This window comes from Podarcis raffonei, chromosome 11 (genome assembly GCF_027172205.1).
Source record: "Podarcis raffonei isolate rPodRaf1 chromosome 11, rPodRaf1.pri, whole genome shotgun sequence".
NCBI classification, from domain to species: domain Eukaryota; kingdom Metazoa; phylum Chordata; class Lepidosauria; order Squamata; family Lacertidae; genus Podarcis; species Podarcis raffonei.
The window spans coordinates 50,982,300-51,003,125 of record NC_070612.1 but is presented as its reverse complement, the minus strand read 5'-3'; the positions used below and the strand labels follow the sequence as shown (position 1 = coordinate 51,003,125).

The 20,826-nt window shown below is 44.0% G+C and overlaps 1 protein-coding gene across 6 annotated transcripts in view; it reads right to left on the bottom strand.

The window, feature by feature from the left end:
• CDC42SE2 (CDC42 small effector 2) overlaps window positions 1–20,826 on the bottom strand; it is a 98,310-nt gene that overhangs the window by 9,070 nt on the left and 68,414 nt on the right. The window lies entirely within an intron of this gene.

Here is a 20,826-nt window from a genome sequence, read left to right as displayed (position 1 = left end):
AGATTCACAAAATGTTTAGGGATATGCGTACCCATCCCTCCAGAAAAAAGCACTGCTTTTAACTGCTTGCAAAGAGTTTAATGCATTTTAGTTCAGAACTCATCTTCTTGCTTGAAAGCACAATCCATGGTGTGTTTTTAAACGGCTCACATTGCCTCTATAAGCCATCTAGGTCAATTCATATACTTTTCCAGAGATGAGGCACTCTCCATTCTTTGTATCACATTTGGGTAGATGACTTCTCCGTGGTCCATATTTCATAACTTAATTTCTTTGTAATTGTTTATAAGTGCAAGTATAAGATGCGTGTGCAAGACAGGAGTCAGCAAAGGTATATCAAGGAGGAGTCAATTCTAACTCTGTTTATAAAGGTAAAGGGACCCCTGACCATTAGGTCCAGTTGTGGCCTACTCGGGGGTTGCGGCGCTCATCTCACTTTACTGGCCGAGGGAACCGGCGTACAGCTTCCAGGTCATGTGGCCAGCATGACTAAGCCGCTTCTGGTGAACCAGGGCAGCGCACGGAAATGACGTTTACCTTCCCGCCGGAGCGGTACCTACCGTATTTATCTACTTGCCCTTTGATGTGCTTTCAAACTGCTAGGTTGGCAGGAGCAGGGACCGAATAACGGGAGCTCACCCCGTTGTGGGGATTCGAACTGCCAACCTTCTGACTGGCAAGACCAAGAGGCTCAGTGGTTTAACCTCACAGCGCCACCCACGTCCCTCTGGTACTCTGTTTATAATCTAGATCAAATGTTCCTCTTGTGCCTGACTCCTTTCCTTTCTCCTTCCATACATATTCTATACAAGTCTGTAACTTGCTAAAGGGCCGATGAAAAGAGGTCCTCAACTGTTGAGCATAGAGGAGAGTTTTAAAAGAAAAACAGGAATCTTATGCTTTTTAAGATTTAATGTTTTATTATGTTTTTATGTATGTTGGAAGCCACCCAGAGTGGCTGGGACAACCCAGTCAGATGGGTGGGGTACAAATAAATCATCATCATCACCAGCATCACCAGCATCAGCCTGGGGGAAAATCTGTTGTATGTATGAATGTGTTTAATTTGCTTTCACTTGATACAGTGGTACCTCGCAAGACGAATGCCTCGTAAGACGAAAAACTCGCAAGATGAAAGAGTTTTTCGTTTTTAGAGTTGCTTCGCAAGACGAATTTCCCTATGGGCTTGCTTCGCAAGACGAAAACGTCTTGCAAATTTGTTTCCTTTTTCTTAAAACCATTAATACCCAGGGCGCATTGCTTGAAGAGGTGCAGTTCTGTGCTTCGCAAGACGAAAATTTCGCAAGATGAAAAAACTCGCAGAATGAATTAATTTCGTCTTGCGAGGCACCACTGTACATGATAATTCCTTGTCTGAACTAGATATTTACTAGGACTTTTTGTGATTGCACTCACTGGTATGGAGTAGGGGGTTTTTTTGTGGGAGGGGGGTTGCTGCCATTGGTAGTCATTTTATGTTTGCACCCATGGCACTTTTATCAAGGTAAGAGGAATACTGGTACATCATCATCATGTTTTTAACTAAAGGATCACAGCTAATTTCTTTGTTTAATTACTACTTAACACACCTATTTGAACAGCTTGCTCTCTTTGAGAAAGCATAGTGTATTAAACTTTAATCTCCCGTGACTTCCATTTTTTCTAAGATGGAGCCAAATATCATGTTATTCCTAATATCAAGCAAATGCGGCATTCTTATGCTGTGTGGTGAGGTCACCCTATAGTGTCAGCACAGAATTAAGTTGTTTTCTAACAACTTAACACTGGATTTGCCCTCTAAGTTTTGTTTTTGCTTTGAAATCTGTTTAGCAAGATGGAATTGAAATCTCGGTTTAGTAATCTTCATTCCAACATCTAATACAAAATATTCTCATATCTATCCATGAAGCAGAATCAAATAGGTAATTCTAGGCATGTATTTCTTTTTTTAAGAGCCAAAAAAATTTAACATTATGCAATTGCCCTGGAGAGTTTTCTTGAGCCCTTCACTGCTGGCCCTATAAACCTGCTCTCCATCACATATTTAAAGGGGTCAGTATCCTCCTACTCTTGGTATGTGATGAGATGGCAAGACCACCTAGAGCTCTGGGTGGGAGTTTACACGTCTCATCAGCAGGATTTTTTTGCTGTCCAAACACTGCCCCAGTTGAGTCACTGCAAATCAAAGCCACAGCTGAGAATACATCATGGGCCATAGCCCATAAAAGCAAAATATGTTTGGAATGAACTCGAGCCCACAATACGCATGCCCTTCTCCCAGGCCCCCCACTTATTCCGGATAACTAACACACCAGGATTTCTGGACTCCTTGACATGAATGTTAAGCATCTCAAAACATGCCACATCTACAAAACAAAAACAAAACTGCTGGCCCTATAATCCTAAACACATGTACTTGTACGCAGACCCCATCAATGTCAATGGAATTTACTTTTTTGGGGGCTTAAGATTACACCCCCATCCTATTCTCCATTTTAGCCACTTCAAGAGAATGTTATCGAGAAACCTATCAAATGGGAGAGGACAAAGGAGAGTGGCTCAAAACATAACAATCCACACAATATTACACTATTGAAGCTAATGCCAAGTAGGGTTGGGTGATATATCAATATACAGTCCGAAACCGTTTTCAAGCCCCTGTCGTGATATCAGTTTCATAATTTTGACCTGGCAATATATTGTGAATCACTATTTTGTGTGTGTGTGCAAAAATTGCAACACGGGAAAAACCATGAAGCCAGCCAATGTCTCTACATAGCTCCATCCTTAATTCAGATATTGCGATATATCAGTATATCACCATGTTTAGCTGGTGATATATCACAATGCTGAAGACCATATATTGCCCAGCTCTAATGTCAAGAGAGTACCATATTTTTCGCTCTATAAGACGCACCTAGTTCTAGAGGAGGAGAACAAGAAAAAAAATGCTCTCTCCCTCTCTGCTCAGCACCTCTCCAGCAAAGCGGGAGGAGAAACGGAAGGGGCTCTGTTTCTCCTCCCACTTCGCTGAAGGGACGCTTCGCAGCTCTCCCTCTCTGCACAGCGCTCCTTCAGCGAAGCGTCAGGAGAAATGGAAGGGGCTCTGTTCCGCTTGCCGCTTCGCTGAAGGGGCACTACTCAGAGAGGGAAAGCTGTGCAGCGGCTCTCCAGCGAAGCGAAGCCAGGAGAGCAAGAGGGATCAATCCCTCTTGCTCTCCTGGCTTCAGCGAAAGCAACGCAAAGCCTCCGGAGCACAGCGGGAGCGCTCCCGTTGCGCTCAGGAGGCTTCGGGCGGCTATCCTGAAGCCAGGTGAGCAAGAGGGAGCACTGCGTACCAATCCCTATCGCTCTCCTAGCTTCAGGGATAGCTGCGCAGCTTGCATTTGCTCCATAACACACACACACATTTCCCCTTACTTTTTAGGAGGGAAAAAGTGTGTCTTATAGAGCAAAAAATACGGTACTTCTAGCACACAGCTAGAGGTGTCTTCCAGACATTTCCCCTTGCTGACCCAGAGGAAAATCAGCCTAAAGTGAAAAGGTAAAGGTACCCCCTGACCATTAGGTCCAGTCGCGGACGACTCTGGGGTTGCAGTGCTCATCTCGCTTTACAGGCCAAGGGAACTGGCGTTTGTCCGTAGACAGCTTCCGGGTCATGCGGCCAGCATGACTAAGCCACTTCTGGTGAACCAGAGCAGTGCACGGAAACACCGTTTACCTTCCCGCTGGAGCGGTACCTATCTACTCACACTTGATGTAATTTCAAACTGCTACGTGGGTGGGAGCTGGGATCAAACAACAGGAGCTCACCCCATCGTGGGAATTCGAACTGCTGACCTTCTGATTGGCAAGCGCAAGAGGCTCAGATAACCAAAGGGCCCTCCTGAATTAGGCCAAAGCCCAATTAGTCCAGCATCCTGTTGCCACACTGACAAACCAGATGCCCACAGGAAGCCCAGAAGCAGAACAGGAAGCCCAAGAACACTCTGCTCACCTGTGACTGACTGGTGGCCATCACTCTCTCATGGGGGCGAATTTCACAAACACAATTATCTTGCTAGCGTAGCATGTATACTTATTCTCTAGATACAGGTAAAGGTAAAGGGACCCCTGACCATTAGGTCCAGTCGTGGATGACTCTGGGGTTGCGGCGCTCATCTCGCTTTATTGGCCGAGGGAGCATGACTAAGCCACTTCTGGCGAACCACAGCAGCGCATGGAAATGCCATTTACCTTGCCACCAGAGCAGTGCCTATTAATCTACTTACACTTGATGTGCTTTCGAACTGCTAGGTTGGCAGGAGCAGGGACCGAGCAACGGGTGCTCACCCCGTTGCGGGGATTTGAACAGCCGACCTGATAGGCAAGCCCTAGGTTATGTGGTTTAACCCACAGCACCACCCGTGTCCCTATGCTCTAGATAGGACAGTCATAATCCCCTGGGTCACCATGGAAGGATGTGTGGATCCAGAATTGCCCTTCACAGTCACTTATAACCCCCTCTCCCATCTGCCCTCAGTCTGCACTGATGAGTCAGACTGAAGAGACTTCCCCTAAACAGCCTGACAGTAGGATTGTTAACGAAGATGCATATGTTTCTCACCACTAAAGGCATTTAAGCATCTACACGGATCTATCATTCACAGGTTTTTGTGTGGTTTTGGCTAAGATTCAAATGAACACTGAGATCACAAAAGCAGGCAGTTCTCTGAATTGAAGTTTGGTCTGTGCCATAGACACTGAAGAAGCAGAGATCGCCAGTGTCAAAGCAATGATTCTTCAACATCAACTTTGTTGGACTGGTCATGTTGTTCAGATGCCTGATTATCATTTTCCAAAGCAACAACTCTATTCAAAACTTAAAAATGGAAAGCTGGAGGTCAACAAAAGAGGTTTAAAGACTCTCTTAAGGCAAATCTTTAAAAATGTAGTATACACACAGACAACTGGGAAGCACTGGCCTGCGAGTGCTCCAGTTGAAGAACAGCCTTAACCAAAGGTGTCATGGGCTTTGAAGACGCTCAAACTAAGGATGAGAAATGTGCTAAGAGGAAGGCATGTTTGGCAAACCCTCACCATGATCAACTCCCGCCTGGAAACCTATGTCCCCATTGTAGAAGGACGTGTGGATCCAGAATTGGCCTCCACAGTCACTTACGGACTCACTGTTAAGATTGTGTTCATGGAAGACAATCTTACTCGGCTAAGAGTTATCGCCAACGAAGAAGAAGAATCCCCTGGGCATTCCACTGCCAACAATCATCTTGGAAATAAGGGTTTCATAACCTGTCCCCCCCCCCTTATTGGCTATATTATGAAAACAGGAAGCTGCTTATATCAAGTTAGATCATCTAGTTCAGTATTGTACACTGACTGGCAGTGGTTCTTTAGGGTTTCAGCAGCAGTCTTTTCCAGCTCTACCTGAAGACATCAAGGGCTCAACCTGGGCCACTGAGCTATGGCCTTCAACCAGGTTCTGAGTCTAGATGCTACAGAACCTAGTAGGCTTAATGTGAGAACCTATTCCTGTTATTACCTCTACATGATCCTGTGGTTTATAGCTACTCCCACTTGCAAAAACAAATTGGTGTTCTCTTTGATTCCCTTTTATGTATGTGTGTGATTCATGTCCTCTTTTGGGGGGGCAACTGGCCATGCTGTGTAACCCCAACCTGCATGATCCCGTGCAAAAACTGTTAATTCAGACACTTGTTTGGGATCAAAATTGAGGGTGGGAGGTGAGATGTCTCCCCAGTGAAATTTCTTTTCAAAACATGGAGTCATGCCATATTGCAAGTCATCGCTTCTCTTTTTTTACAATTTCTCTACCCATACATGGGGTGAACCTTTGAAAATACAGGCCCCAGTTACTATGGCAACCGAGGCACTAGTTGAAGTTGTTCCGTTTTAACGCTGCTAAACACAAACGTCACACCCCCACAGAGCACTGCTAGAATATGCATAGGATCTAGTATCTCTCTCTCTCTCGCTCTCTGTATATATACATATATATATCAAATGTGCTTCTGTATCCTTTTCACTCCCACTCTTTCCCTTTCTTTCAGCGTCACTTAAAACAAGACCATTTTCCTCTGTGGGAAGTTACAAGGGCAATACATGTACAGCCTCACATTTTCTACCCACAAGCAATACCTGTGTTGGGAATTCAATATGTGAGATGCAGCTCTTAATGTAATTACTTACCTACTTACCTGCCTAACCCCTTTATAGATTTTAACATTTCAAATACCTGGATTAAGTCAGTCTGGGAAAGTTTGCAGGGAAACCCCACTAAGCCATGTACTTGCCAATTTGCAGCTTTGACGAAAAATAAAATATGTTCTACAGTCCATCGCTTGAGCCAGGTAAACACTGTCCTGTCAAAGCTATATCTATCTCACCCCACCCTTTCTTCCAAACATCCAATGGGGAAAAGAGTCATGAAGGATTCGAAAGTTTGTTTTCAGCATTTTAATTGCTAACTGCTGCAAATACAGACATGGTTCAATTAGATGCATCTAACTTTCAAAGGATTATGATGGGCGGCTGGATTATTTATCTAATTAACAGTATCAAATCTTCTGTATAACCTCAGCATGAACTTTTCTTCATGCTTTTACTTGCCTCGCTCATTTTCATCAACCCTTTTTCTATTTCTCAGTTATTTCTGTGTCTTTCAGCAGACAACTCTTCTTATTACATTTCTAGTTTACCTCCCTTATCTCCTGCCAAAGGATAAAGTGCAGGAGCATCAACAGTGTAATTGCTACCTAGAAAACTGATGCCAATGACCCACTAGGTGAAGCACATTAAGCAGAGGTATTCAGGTGGAAAATAACTTCTGCAGAGAACACATGCACTGCACTCGTCCTTTCTATACCATGCTTAGAGCATTTTATGCTACAGACATAGATATGCAGATGACACAACCTTGATGGCAGAAAGTGAGGAGGAATTAAAGAACCTTTTAATGAGGGTGAAAGAGGAGAGCGCAAAATATGGTCTGAAGCTCAACATCAAAAAAATGAAGATCATGGCCACTGGTCCCATCACCTCCTGGCAAATAGAAGGGGAAGAAATGGAGGCAGTGAGAGATTTTACTTTCTTGGGCTCCATGATCACTGCAGATGGTGACAGCAGCCACGAAATTAAAAGACGCCTGCTTATTGGGAGAAGGGCAATGACAGGCCTAGATAGCATCTTGAGAAGTAGAGACATCACCTTGACAACAAAGGTCCGTATAGTTAAAGCCATGGTTTTCCCAGTAGTGATGTATGGAAGTGAGAGCTGGACCATAAAGAAGGCTGATAGCCGAAGAATTGATGCTTTTGAATTATGGTGCTGGAGAAGACTCTTGAGAGTCCCATGGACTGCAAGAAGATCAAACGCATCCATTCTGAAGGAAATCAGCTCTGAGTGCTCACTGGAAGGACAGATCGTGAAGCTGAGGCTCCAGTACTTTGGCCACCTCATGAGAAGAGAAGACTCCCTGGAGAAGACACTGATGCTGGGAAAGATGGAGGGCACAAGGAGAAGGGGGCGACACGACTAAACGACTAAACAACAACAACAACATGCTACAGACAAACTAATAGCCATTCCTGCTTCCATGGGGAACCCTGGGAGATGTAGGTTGGAGAGTTAGGATATCTAACTGAGATCACCAAACCATGTTTCAGGATTCTTTGGAGAAAGCCATAATAATCAGACGCGAATAGGAGTGGGATGCATAAACTATGTCACCTTCTGTTTCAATATTCACTGTCACTTTGATGGTCCACTGAAGTTGATCGCAGTTCATTTTCATGTCCACTGACTCGAAGATATACTTTACACAGCACACAAAAGATGTGCGTATCTCAGCCATCAACAGATATTTAGAAATCTATTACATTCCCTGCATGTTCCATTTCTAAGTTAATGAATTTACAGAGGAGAAGTCTTTTGCAATGAAGAGCCTTGCAAATCCTTCAGACAAAGTCAATGAAGTGACTAAGTAAAAGGTAAAGGTAAAGGACCCCTGGATGGTTAAGTCCAGTCAAAGGAGACTATGGCTTTGCGGGGCTCATCTTGTTTTCAGGCCAAGGGAGCCAGCGTTTGTCCACAGACAGCTTTCTGGGTCATGTGGCCAACATGACTAATCCACTTCTGGTGCAATGGAACACCATGACAGAAACCAGAGCACATGGAAAGGGCTGTTTGCCTTCCCACCACAGCGGTATCCATTTCAAAGTGCTATGTTAGCAGGAGCTGGGACAGAGCAACGGGAGCTCACCCCATCACAGGGATTCAAATTGTTGACCTTCTGATCAGCAAGCCCTAGAAGCTCAGTGCTTAGACCACAGCGCCACCCGCGTCCCGAATAAACAAGCACACAATCACTGCTAGGTCCACCTGCCATTGTGAGGCTCAAAGCAATGAAGATGATGCCTCCCCAGCTGTTGCCATTGGCTGTGGGTTTCTTGTGATGTCACAAAAGCACTTGGCAACTGAGTGGATATAAAGGCAGGCCAAGGGGAAAGCCATTTTTTGTTTCCAGCAGGACACACCTGGCGATGGATGTGACATTCAGCACTGCCCAGGTTTCTTCCACTTGGAGGAGGCAAAGTGGTGAATGGAAGGAGGCAATCCTCTGGCAGTGGGATGCTAGGGAGCGATAATAAGGCAAGTTTGCTTGCTTGAAGGCTGCTGGTATTCATGGTTGGAAGCTGGTGGAAGTCTCATGATGGACTTAGAGAAGCTGGCAGATGTTGGTGGATGGAAGCCAGTGGCTTTTGGATTCGGAAGTTGGTGGATGCTACAAGGCTAAAGCAGACTGATGTTTGTGGATGTTGGCTAATAGAAGTTCACCTTTGGAAGACAGTCAACAGAAGCCAGTGGATCTTTGTGGATTGAAGCCCAGGCACGAACGTGAATGTATGTCATCTTTTTGGATGTCAGCTGGTATAAGTTTGTGTGAGTACATGGGAGGTTTCAAATGTGATTGAGGCAGAATGGTGTTTCCATGTGCATGAATGTGATGTGTGAAAGGTAGATATTCATGAATAGATGGAACCCATGGGAGTGGGGATATTGGGTTCATGGAATCAGAGAATCAGGGAATAGAGTTTGGGAAGGACCATGAGGGTCATCTAGCGCAACCCTTTACAATGCAGGAATCTTTTGCCAAATGTAGGCCTCAAATCCACTGGCATGCTTCCAAACTGCTAGCTTGGCAGGAGCTAAGACAGGGAACGGGAGCGCACTCCGTCATAGGGATTCAAACCGCCGACCTTCTCATCGGCAAGCCCAAGAGGCTCAGTGGTTTAGACCACACCGCCACCTGTGTCCCTCTTAAATTGTAAACGGTGTTTCCGTGCACTCTGATTTCCATCACGGTGTTCTGTTGCGCCAGAAGCGGTTTAGTCCTGCTGGCCACATGACCCAGAAAGCTGTCTGCGATAAAACACTGGCTCCCTCAGTCTGAAAGCAAGATGAGAGCTGCAACCCCATAGTGACCTTTGACTGGACTTAACCGTCCAGGGGTCCTTTACCTTTTTTGACTAAGTAAGGACCCACCACAAAGCCATGTATGTCTTTAAACCTAAGCATGTAAGTTCTGTTCAATTCAGTGGGGATCACTCCCAGGTAAGATGGCAGCTACGTTGATTTCACACTTCAGTTTAAATTTGTCATCCTATATATAATTTCACCCACACAGGCAGTGGGTGGGAGAAAGTTTAGTTATGTCAGGAAAACTTTGGGCAGGGATAAAGAAAATCACTTTGTTGAAAAACAGGTTACAAAAAAATTACAAAACTAACCCATAGCCCATCTCTATGCCCAACCCACTTATAAAAGAGGCAGAAAAACCAAGAAGCAGCCCGTAGTCGAAAGAAAATGGAAGAAAAAAAGGAAGAGAAGTTAGCAACAGAGGAACCTGAGTAATATGACAATGAACGCAGAAGGTCCAGCACAGTTCAAAAGGCACATAGAAAGGGAAGTGAGGTTTTGGGGAGTATCGTTTTTATTACTAGCATTATATTTTTAAGCATCAAAGATCAAACATGTCACTGACCCACTAGTCTAAAGGTGAGGGGGAAATCTGTTGTACTTCTCTTGTTCCAAATATTGTCAATCTGCAGTCTAGTCTTTTACAGCCAGATGTCTGGGTTTTTGTTGGGGATTTTGTTGTCATTCTTTAAACAGATCCTGATTTTGTACAAAACTAATCATCATACTTTGAAAGCAAAGACCTCACACACTGATGTTGCTCTGCTGAATCACAAAGTTCCTTTTCTTTTTAGCTGGCTCAGCACACCGTCACCTTAGCAATCTTTTAAAGTGAAGAATGCAGCCTCTAAACTGTTCACCCACTATGCCATTATGTTGTGGTGGTCTTAGTCATCATATGATAAACTAGCAATTTTGGGGCATGCTTCTTAAACAAACAGAAACATTTGTCAGATGATTCCTGAAAAATAATAGTTCTTTCAAGAAGCATGTTTAGACTGGATGGCAGGGGGAAAGAATTCATCTGTCATTCTAAAGCTCTGCTCAAGCTCCATTAAGTATCTTTGGTAAATAATGTCCTTTAATACAAGTCTTTTACTTCTGATAAAATAAACATTGATAAAAGTCCTTTGCAACAGGAAGACAAACTAGAACTTCAATTTATCAGATCCTCATGCAACAAAAAGTTACTGTTAATAACTCAGTTCCATTTAAAAAAACAACTAATGGTTTTCTGCAGTTCTAAGGGCCTAAGTATACATTACATTAAATGTGTGGCATGCAATGTTGTCTGCTCTTTTTTGGGGAGGGGGTGTCAATACTGAAACCCAGTTTTTCATCAGGACCTAAGTAGTCCTGAGAATGGAGTTTTAACCTTTCTGTAACTAGCTGTAATTTGCAGAAAACTTAGCTTCTGTATGCAGCAATTGCCCATCGGAAAAGGCGTTCCTGTGTATTTTCTACACTTAATGTTGAATTGATTTCTTATAAAATGGGGAAGCAGATGATTTTTTAAAGATCTCTTTGCCCAAGGTCAACTGTACGTGCAATAATCTATGTAATTTGTAAAAACCTGAATCTATGGGCAATTGTTTAATCTTTAAATCATAAATATAAGTAAACTACGTCAAACTAATTTTGGTTTATGAACACAGTAACACAGAGTTCAGTCGAGGCACCTATTTTTATTTCTGAAAGCAACCATCATAAAGCTTTTAAGGCTGCAGTTCCACTACACATACAAAGTGTCTGGCCAGGGGCGTAGCGTGGGTTGTCAGCACCCGGGGCAAGGCAAGTAATTTGCGCCCCCTAACCCATAGATTTGCGCCCCCTAACCCGTGGATTTGCGCCCCCTAACCCATGGATTTGCGCCCCCTAACCCGTGGATTTGCGCCCCCTAACCCTAACCCCCAGATGTTGCGCCCGGTGCGGCCGGCCCCACCCTGCACCCCCACGCTACGCCACTGTGTCTGGCTTTGAAGGGAAAGCTGCCTTTCAGACTAGCGCTAAATGGTGGCCATACTGAAAACACTGGCCAGCTGAAGAAGGAATTAAAAGGGCTCAATGATATTTGTGTTGCAGATTTCCTTCCAAACTGATTGTCCTACTAACTAGACCATGGGTAGGCAAACTAAGGCCCGGGGGCCAGATCCGGCCCAATCACCTTCTAAATCCAGCCCGCGGATGGTCCGGGAATCAGCATATTTTTACATGAGTAGAATATGTCCTTTTATTTAAAAGGCATCTCTGGGTTATTTGTGGGGCATAGGAATTTGTTCATTTCTCCCCCCAAAAATATAGTCCCCCCCCACAAGGTCTGAGGAACAGTGGACCAGCCCCCTGCTGAAAATGTTTGCTGACCCTTGTACTAGACCATAACCTGGAAACTGTTTCCAGTGGGGAGGGTATGCAAATCTTTATGAATACTTTTGGCTCCCTCGCAATTTATCATGGCAAAAATGGAAGCTGTTCTCTGAAGGCTGGCTTTATTTGTTTATTTATTTTTAAAACTTCTCTTAGCACATGGCATAGTTTTTCTATAGCGTTTTCCTGGGATAAAAATACATGTAATATGATAATGCAGAACTGACTTAATTGAATGAGGGTCCCTTCAGTTGTTACCGGGCCCAGGCCACTCCTCCCTTCCATCACTAAAGGAAGGATCTACAGTGGTACTTTGGAAGTCGAACGGAATCTGTTCTGGAAGTCCATTCGACTTCTAAAATGTTCAGGAACCAAGGCACAGCTTCCAATTGGCTGCTGGAAGCTCCTGCAGCCAATCAAAAGCTGCCGAAGTCACATCGGACATTCAGGTTCGAAAGAACGTTTGAAAACTGGAACCATTACTTCAGTTTTTGATCGTTCAGGAGCCAAAACGTTTGACTCCCAAGGCGTTTGAAAACCAAGGTATGACTCTATCTGCAAAACTTAACAATTCCAAAATACAGACGCGCTCTCACTGTCACAGAATAGAATATACTGCCTTTGGCTGTACTTGAGGGTCGATTTCAAAAAATTCCGCTGGAAAAACGGTTATGTCCATGTTGAGATGGCAGTATGGAGTCAGTGGCTCATGTTCTTCTGGCTTGCACTCTTTATAAAGATTTGAGGAGTGAGGTTTTTACCCATCTACTATTGTCCATGACGGGTGGCTCAACCACTGCTACTGTGTCCTTTTTTTAGCAGATCAGGATGATCAGGTGACAGCAAAAACTGCAAGGTTTTTAGCAGGGGTAATTAGAATCTATTATTTGATTATTGATGTAAACCCCCAAAATGTATTTTCTATTGCTGCTTTACCTCTATCTTCAGTACATTTTATTTTATTTTACTGCTATGGCTCGTGGCTGATGCAAATAAAGATTCTTCTGAATCTGTAAAGAAGGATCTAACAGCTGAATTTCAAGATCCTGTGTTTATTTGAATGTCGGATCTTGCAAGAACTTGGCGGAAAAAGCCTTAGGTCTGCCCTCAACCCAAGTAGGTTCTCAGGAGCCAAGTAATAAATGAACAAGGGCAGAAGTCACTGTGTCTAAAAGAACATTCCTAACATCTACTTTTAAAAAAGAAATCTGAAAATTAAATATAATACGTAAAGAGTAAACTGGCAGTTATTAAAGTGATAGCTGCTTATAAACGAAGGGTAGTAACAAGGGAGGGGGGAGTTTAATTTTCACTTGCTGAGCTCTTGAAACTTGCACAGGAAACATTTAGAGAGAGGTCAACCGACATGATGAAACGCTATAGCTCCACGACAGGATGTGTGCCAGTAGTTACAACATGAAAACCCTTCCTATTCAACCAAATAAATGTCACTTCCAATTGAGAAGGAAAAAAGCAGAGAGTTGGCGTTCAGAAAAAACAACATTATAGAGAACAAGTATCTCTGCAGGAACCCACAGCCTACTAAAGAGAATAAACTTCTAGTTTTCATGTCATTTTGTAGTTCAGTTGATTTATAGACAACTCAGGTGCTCCTTAACGTAAGAATAATTCAGACATCAAATGCAGATGTGCAGAATATGGGGACGTACCCTTTAGCAGGCAAATACTCAAAATGTAATCAAATATATTTTGTATTGTACTTCTTAAAAAAGAAAACAGACATTTTAGGGACACACTAGATGTGGTGCTCAGGCCCAATGGATTTTATTCATGCATGTGTCCTATTTATATATAATACAGTTGGGGTGGAAGGTCTCTTTTTACATGAAGTGAATCCTTGGGAAGTGAAATTAGCATGGCAATGTAACTGGGAGAAACCTGCTTTCCCAGAGCCCTCCAAATGGGGAGGTGGGTTGTAACCAGAATCGGTACTTACATTGAACGCCTAGGCTGTTAGACACATGCAGGGGTAGCCAATGGGGTGCTCTCCAGATACTGCAAATGACATTACAGTCGTACCTTGGAAGTCAAACAGAATCCATTCCAGAAGTCTGTTTGACTTCCAAAATGTTCGGAAACCAAAGTGCGGCTTCTGATTGGCTGCAGGAAACTCCTGCAGCCAATCGGAAGCTTTGGAAGCTGCATTGGACATTCGGCTTCCAAAAAAAACGTTCAAAAACCGGAACACTCAGTTCCGGGTTTCAATCATTTGGGAGCCGAAACGTATGAGTACCAAGGCGTTCGACAACCAAGGTACGACTGTATTGCCTATGTTGGTTGAGCTGATGGGAGTTGTCCAAAATATCTCAAAGGCACCAACCTGACTATCTCTGTCGAGACTTCGCTTTTCTCCTCGTGAACTTGCCGGCTCGTACTTTAAGCCCTTATCTTAAGAACGGTGCTTGTTTAATCTTCTCACCAGACAGAACAGTAATACGTTTATGCGTATTCTAAACAACAAAACAGCGGTCATATTTCACAGGAAGATACTAGGCAACAGATTTACTAGGGAAAACGGATGGTTCCCTAATAGCCTCACGTAATAGCTATGAAACACAGATGTGTTTCTCCTTCAAACAATCAAAATAAATTGTTTTTTCAGACAGACAACCACAGTCATTCTTTACTGTGATCTGAGACTTCACAAGTTATTGTGGCTGTTTCATCTGATTGAAGCACTGGGAAAAAAGAAACAAGTTATAGTACTTAGAAGTGGAAAACAGTTTTTTAGAAAGAGCTGCTTTTCCTGGACCACAACAAAGCTTCTACAAGGGGCAGACAGGTTTTCCCCGTCCTTCCCTGCCCACCCACCCCCAGATTTGAGGCGCACTAGAATCCTCAAAATTCCCTGGAAAAATATATGTGACTTTAAGTGTCACAGAAGAAGAAAAAGTGCATAAGATATGGTAAGTTACTGATATCTGCAATCAGCAGCTTTTCGAGAAATATTCCTGTTTGCTGAGCTTTCCCCTCAAACCAGCTTATATCCAATTAGAAGAATATAGGTCTGTAAACTTCAGGCAACCATTGCCTATGCGCATGTGCAGATGTCATTATCGGCAAATTGGAGTTCAGCATGAGGAAACAAATCAGGTGTTGGGCACTGGGTGAAGACACACCCCTTCCTCTCTCTGGAGTAAAGGACCCCTGGAAGGTTAAGTCCAGTCAAAGGCGACTATGGGGTTGTGGCGCTCATCTCGCTTTCAGGCCTAGGGAGCTGGCGTTTGTTCACAGACAGCTTTCTGGGTCATGTAGCCAGCATGACTAAACCACTTCTGGCACAACGAAACACCATGACAGAAACCAGAGCGCACGGAAATGCCGTTTACCTTCCCACTGCAGCAGTACCTATTTATCTACTTGCACTGGCGTGCTTTCGAAGTACTAGGTTGGCAGGAGCTGGGACAGAGCAACATGAGCTCACCCCGTCACAGGGATTTGAACCATTGACCTTCTGACTGGCAAGCCCAAGAGGCTCAGTGGTTTAAACCACAGCACCACCCGTGTCCTGAATAAACAAGCACACAATCACTGATAGGTCCACCAGCCATTGTGAGGCTCAAAGCAATGAAGATGATGCCTCCCCAGCTGTTGCCATTGGCTGTGGGTTTCTTGTGATGTCACAAAAGCACTTGGCAACTGAGTGGATATACAGGCAGGCCATGTGGAAAGCCCTTTTTTTATTTCCAACAGGACACACCTGGCAATGGATGTGACATTCAGCTCTGCCCAGGTTTCTTCCACTTGGAGGAGGCAAACTGGTGAATGGAAGGAGGCAATCCTCTGGCAATGTGATGCTAGGGAGCGATAATAAGGCAAGTTTGCTTGCTTGAAGGCTGCTGGTATCTGTGGTTGGAAGCTGACGGACGTCTCATGATGGACCTAGCAGTAGCTTCTGGCATAACGGGACACCGTGATGGAAACCAGAGCGCACGGAAACGCCGTTTACCTTCCCGGCGGAGCGGTACCTATTTATCTACTTGCACTGGCATGCTTTTGAACTGCTAGGTTGGCAGGAGCTGGGACAAAGCAGTGGGAGCTCACCCCGCCATGCAGATTCGAACCGCTGACCTTCCGATCAGCAAGCCCAAGAGGCCCGGTGGACAGCAATGTAAGATAGTGAATTGAAAGGGGAGCGGAGGGAAACAACCTCACTGTGTTTGAAGCTACTAATTTTTACATGGCTCTGTTGTCCAGAACACAATGTTAAACAGGCAAGCTATATATATATATTTACACTATTTGAGCCACTTATGACCCAAGATAAGTGAAGTGGAAGCAGCTGTTTGTAAGCTGTATTCAGTCTTGTATCCAGCAATAAAGCAAACCAAGAAAAGTTAAGGGTTCATGACTGTGATGATCTCATAAAATGATGGGAGCTCCCAACAGTAATAGGTTAATTGGCTGGAAATTTACTATGTAATGAGTTACACACACATATGTACCTGGACATATAATTTAGTTTCCTATATCTGTTTTATAAGGTTTTTATATTTTATGGGGATAGTTTTATGTATATTTGTTTTCTAATTGGTTTGCGGATTTTAGCTGTGTTTATATCTCTATGTGCATACACAGCTTGGGGAGGTTTTTTTTTGGTTTAACATGATTTCAGATTTCTTTTTAAACTCTTAAACGCTTCTCTCTGAAAGCTCAATACATGACCTCCTAAATTGCAGGCCTCTTGGTTTCAGTCACTTGAACTACAGCTGTTGAACTTCTGCCAAGTTGCAGACTGAATAAAGGTGAATCAGATCTGAACCATTGTTGATCCATTTGACAGTTTCCTTCTGGGTGGCTTTCTCTGTCCTGGGCTCCTTTCAGTTTATCTGTCAGTTTTTCCTTATGTAACAGTTCCCCGGAGAGTGTTCTCTCTCAGGCCTTAACACTCCGTTGCAGTAAGAGACACATCTCTTTCTCCTCAGCAGGGTCAGCTCAAGGGAATTTACTGCCAGGCGCAATAGTCCACAGGGCTGGCAGCTGAACCTTATTTCAATGCTGGTGACAGGACAACATATTCCATAGTTCCACCACACTTGAGGGCAGCAAGCTTTGGAGGCACAGGGCAAGCCAGGTGGTACCCACAGCTCTGTCCTTCAACTCCTTGCCAACATTTCCTACTCCATGGCACCTACTGCCTTAGCTAGACAACTCACTCTGCCCATCAGTCAGGCTAGTCTTGCTCCTCAGCAACTGTGCATAGCTCCTCAGTTCATGCTGGCTTGAAGAAATGGACTCGTATCCAATCTCTGATAATCCTGAAATTGGTCTGCAGGTGAAGGCATACAAGTGGACTGGAAATTGCCCAGGAATACCTTTCCCCTCTGTCCAGCCCACTATTTCTACCACTCATTTTGTTTTCCCCGCAATACCCATGCATGCACAAAGCTTCAAACATCTGTCCAACGAAGGCAAAATAACTTATTCAGATATTGTTGTTCACTTTTCGTCTTGGATTCAGTTTTCATCTGGAGGAGGCAGCCATTTTGCAATCTTGTGATTATTCAGCAGCTGTAGGCAGGTTATGAAATTCAGATGCGTATGTGGAGCACACCACTTTAAGCATCTATCCCATTTCAAAATCAGCAAAATAATTTTAAAAAATGCAGCATGCTCTTAGAGGAAGGATGTCAGGATGTACACACAAACCACACTACTCTCCCCCTGCAATACCTCATTTAAGCTTTTTTGCAGGCAGCGGTGGCTGTTGGAAAGCCTGCCCAGGGTACTTCCACCTGCCTGCCCTTTTGCTGAGCAGGCAGGGCTCACCAGTAGGATGATGCTAGCAGAGGCTGTTGGATCTGTTCTAGGCTGGGTGCAGGGAGGCCTCTGCCTCATCTACCCTGCCCAGCACAGAATATCAGTGATTTGGATTGTGCTGTAATTCAGGCCAAGCAGAGACATTTTGTATGTTTTAACGTGACTCTGAAATCTTAATAGCTATCACTTTGAAAGACTAACACCTCGACCCAATAGCGTCATTCCAGTACTGGAGAGCCTCTTTCACTCATGGAAAGTCTAAACCCAGCCTAGCAGAAAAGTAATAAAAGTGGTCCCAAATCCAGGGAAATCTGTCAATTTCTGCACATTGTCTTTCTTTAAAGACTCTTTTCACAGTCTACTAGAGCTTCTAGAAGGTGTGACTGGAATGTTCGGTGAATGGTCACAGAAATCGGACAGCGAGAAATATTTGACCATACATACCTTACAGGCTTTCAAAGTAGGCCACCTCTGATACAATGCACCAATGTTCATAGAACTGTTGGAAACTTCCGGATAAGTCCTCTTTTCGTACTGCTTTCAGTTCCCTCATCACAGCAGCTTGGACATGTGAAATGTTGGTAAATCTGTGGCCTTTCAATGCAGATTTCAGTTTTGGAAAAAGAAAGAAATCTGGTGGAGCCAGATTGGGAGAATATGGAAGGTGGGACAACTCAGTAATGATTTCACACAGAATGTGCAATTCTTCCGCTATCCTTTGGACAGACAAATGCCGATTCCACATCAATAATTCATGAACTCTGACGACATTTGCTGCCGTTCTGCTCGTCAATGATCGTCCAGACCAAGGGTCATCTTTGATGGTTTGCCATCCTTCATGGAAACGCTTCAACCACTCATACACTGTCTTTCAAGTTACAGCTTCATCTCCATACACAATTGTGAGCATTTTGTGGGTTTCCAATGCCGATTGTATGACTATTTCTCGCTATCCGATTTCTGTTTGATTTCATCAAACTTTCCAGTCACACCTTGTATTATAAAGCTTGCATCTTACTTATTCACCAGGTTTCTCATACTGTAATACATAGTGACATTGCATGGCAATAAGTGTTGCACTAGCTTGCCCATGAGTTTGTGGAATAGCTCAAACAGATCTTTTAAATTCTGCTCATGGTTCTTTGGAGCGAAAGGCACCATGTAAAATCTGATTCAAGCTGTGGATGTCCAGTTCAAACATTGAGGTGTTCCAGCACAAATGCATTCTAACACTGACAGGAACATGACTCATTTTAGATGAACATCTCCTGTGGGCATGCAACTAGATGAATATATGAAAAAGATATACAGTAGATAAACATATATTTATTCAATGCCAGGAAAATGCCCATATACTGGTGTCAGCAGCTCAGTAAGACTCAGAAAGTGTAGCATATCTAGAGCACTCTTACAGATTTGTTTTGCTGTGTGTGCCTAAAGGGAATTTAATGCCCTACTTTAGAACTGGTTGATCACTCGTTTCATTTTAGCAGACAAGGAATTGAATTGCTTTAATTCACTACGAAGGGGCGCAACACGTTCAGAACAAGATTTGTTCAGAGCGACTAGCCAGATGACATCTACTTGTCCATTTCAATTTTACAGAAGGGCTATGAAAACATTGTTCACTTTGCAGAAATATCTCCCCCCACCGGTCCCAGGGGAAGGCTGCGAGTCAGAAAGAACAGCTTTGTAAGACGTGGTGCAGCCACAAGCACATCTGTGCAGTGGTTTTCCTTGCACAAAGTCACATTGATCTCTGCAGCAATTGAGTCTGTTGTGAGTTTGTCTTTTAAACATTGTGGGGAACAGACTCTAAACAGCAAAGTGTGCAGATACAATGAGAGCCAAGAGAGTCTTTGACCTACATGTTGCTCTCAAGCTTTCAAACATCTGCAGTCCTTGAAGAACCTATCTAGAGGTCTTAAAGTGCTAGTGCCATTCCTGGTACATATTACTGCCTAAAGAACACCAAGAAATCTGAAGTGTAGCATCTGAGTCTAAGGCAGGGAAGTTCTGTTGCTTTTCCCAACCACAGCAAGGTGTATACAAAACAGCAATTCTAGTTGCAACTGGAAACTTGTACAGGGCAAGAGATTGCCATTCCATACTGCTGATATGCAGACAAATTCTAATTGATGCCCCTCACAACATTTTGTACTACCCAAGTAGACACACCCTGAAAATGGTCCTCACCCTTTTAAGCAACTGGTGTTTTTAAGCAACCACAGGCTTTTCCCGATGGTCATTTCTGCAGAAGCAACACTTCAAATAGAGCATGCTGAATTCAGAATACGTGGCCTTCTATCAGTTCTCTTGTTTTGCTCTCAAGTGAAATATTTTTGGCCAAGCAAGGAATTCAGCATGGTAATCCTGTTTCATCCCTTACCATCCTAATTACCGCTGACAACAGAGACTGCAAAGATGCTATCTATAATTATCATACTATAATATACTGCTTATCTCCAGTGTAATCAGAGTCCAATTAAAATCCTCATATTACTCCATTATTTTTGTGAATAGTTCCCCCTATTTGTTAAAATTTATCAGAAAATGAAGTGCTCTTATCTTAGGATAAGCAGAAAATACAGCCAAGATGATCAGAGGCTGGAAGTGCATGATGGAAATGTATAAAGGGCCATGTGGAGAAAGTGGAAAGAGTCTCTCACACCCCGGCTGTCATAATAACAGAATTTGGGGCTTTCCCCATTCTCAGCTGCTCCTATGGAAACTGGATATCCTGCTAGCAAGTGGTTGGGGTTGCACTGGCACTACCAAAGTGAGCACAGGTTCTCTCCCTGGGCAGCCTTTGCAGTCTCAGAGGATGTGTATCAAGATGTTCTTAAGTTGGCATCAGTGGCACCAAATCACTATGCCATGGCATTTTTTACTCTGGGATGGGTGGGACCAGGTCTTTAGCAGATGCGGCACCGGGGTGAAAATATCCGCCCAGCGCCCCCAAATTACCACGGTTAGTGTTGGGGTGGCCATAGCTGCGCACTGCCAGCCATTGGGGGGGCACAACTCTCCCCCATGCCACTGCGGGAGAGCGATGCCTGCAGAGGCTTGGGAGTGAAGTTGCACGCCCGCCAGCCTTATGGTTGGCGGGGCGCGGCTGGCAGGCATCCAGGAAAAGGGGAGGCCACTGGCAAAGCCGCGCAGCTCCCCCACTTGCTGGGGTGCTCC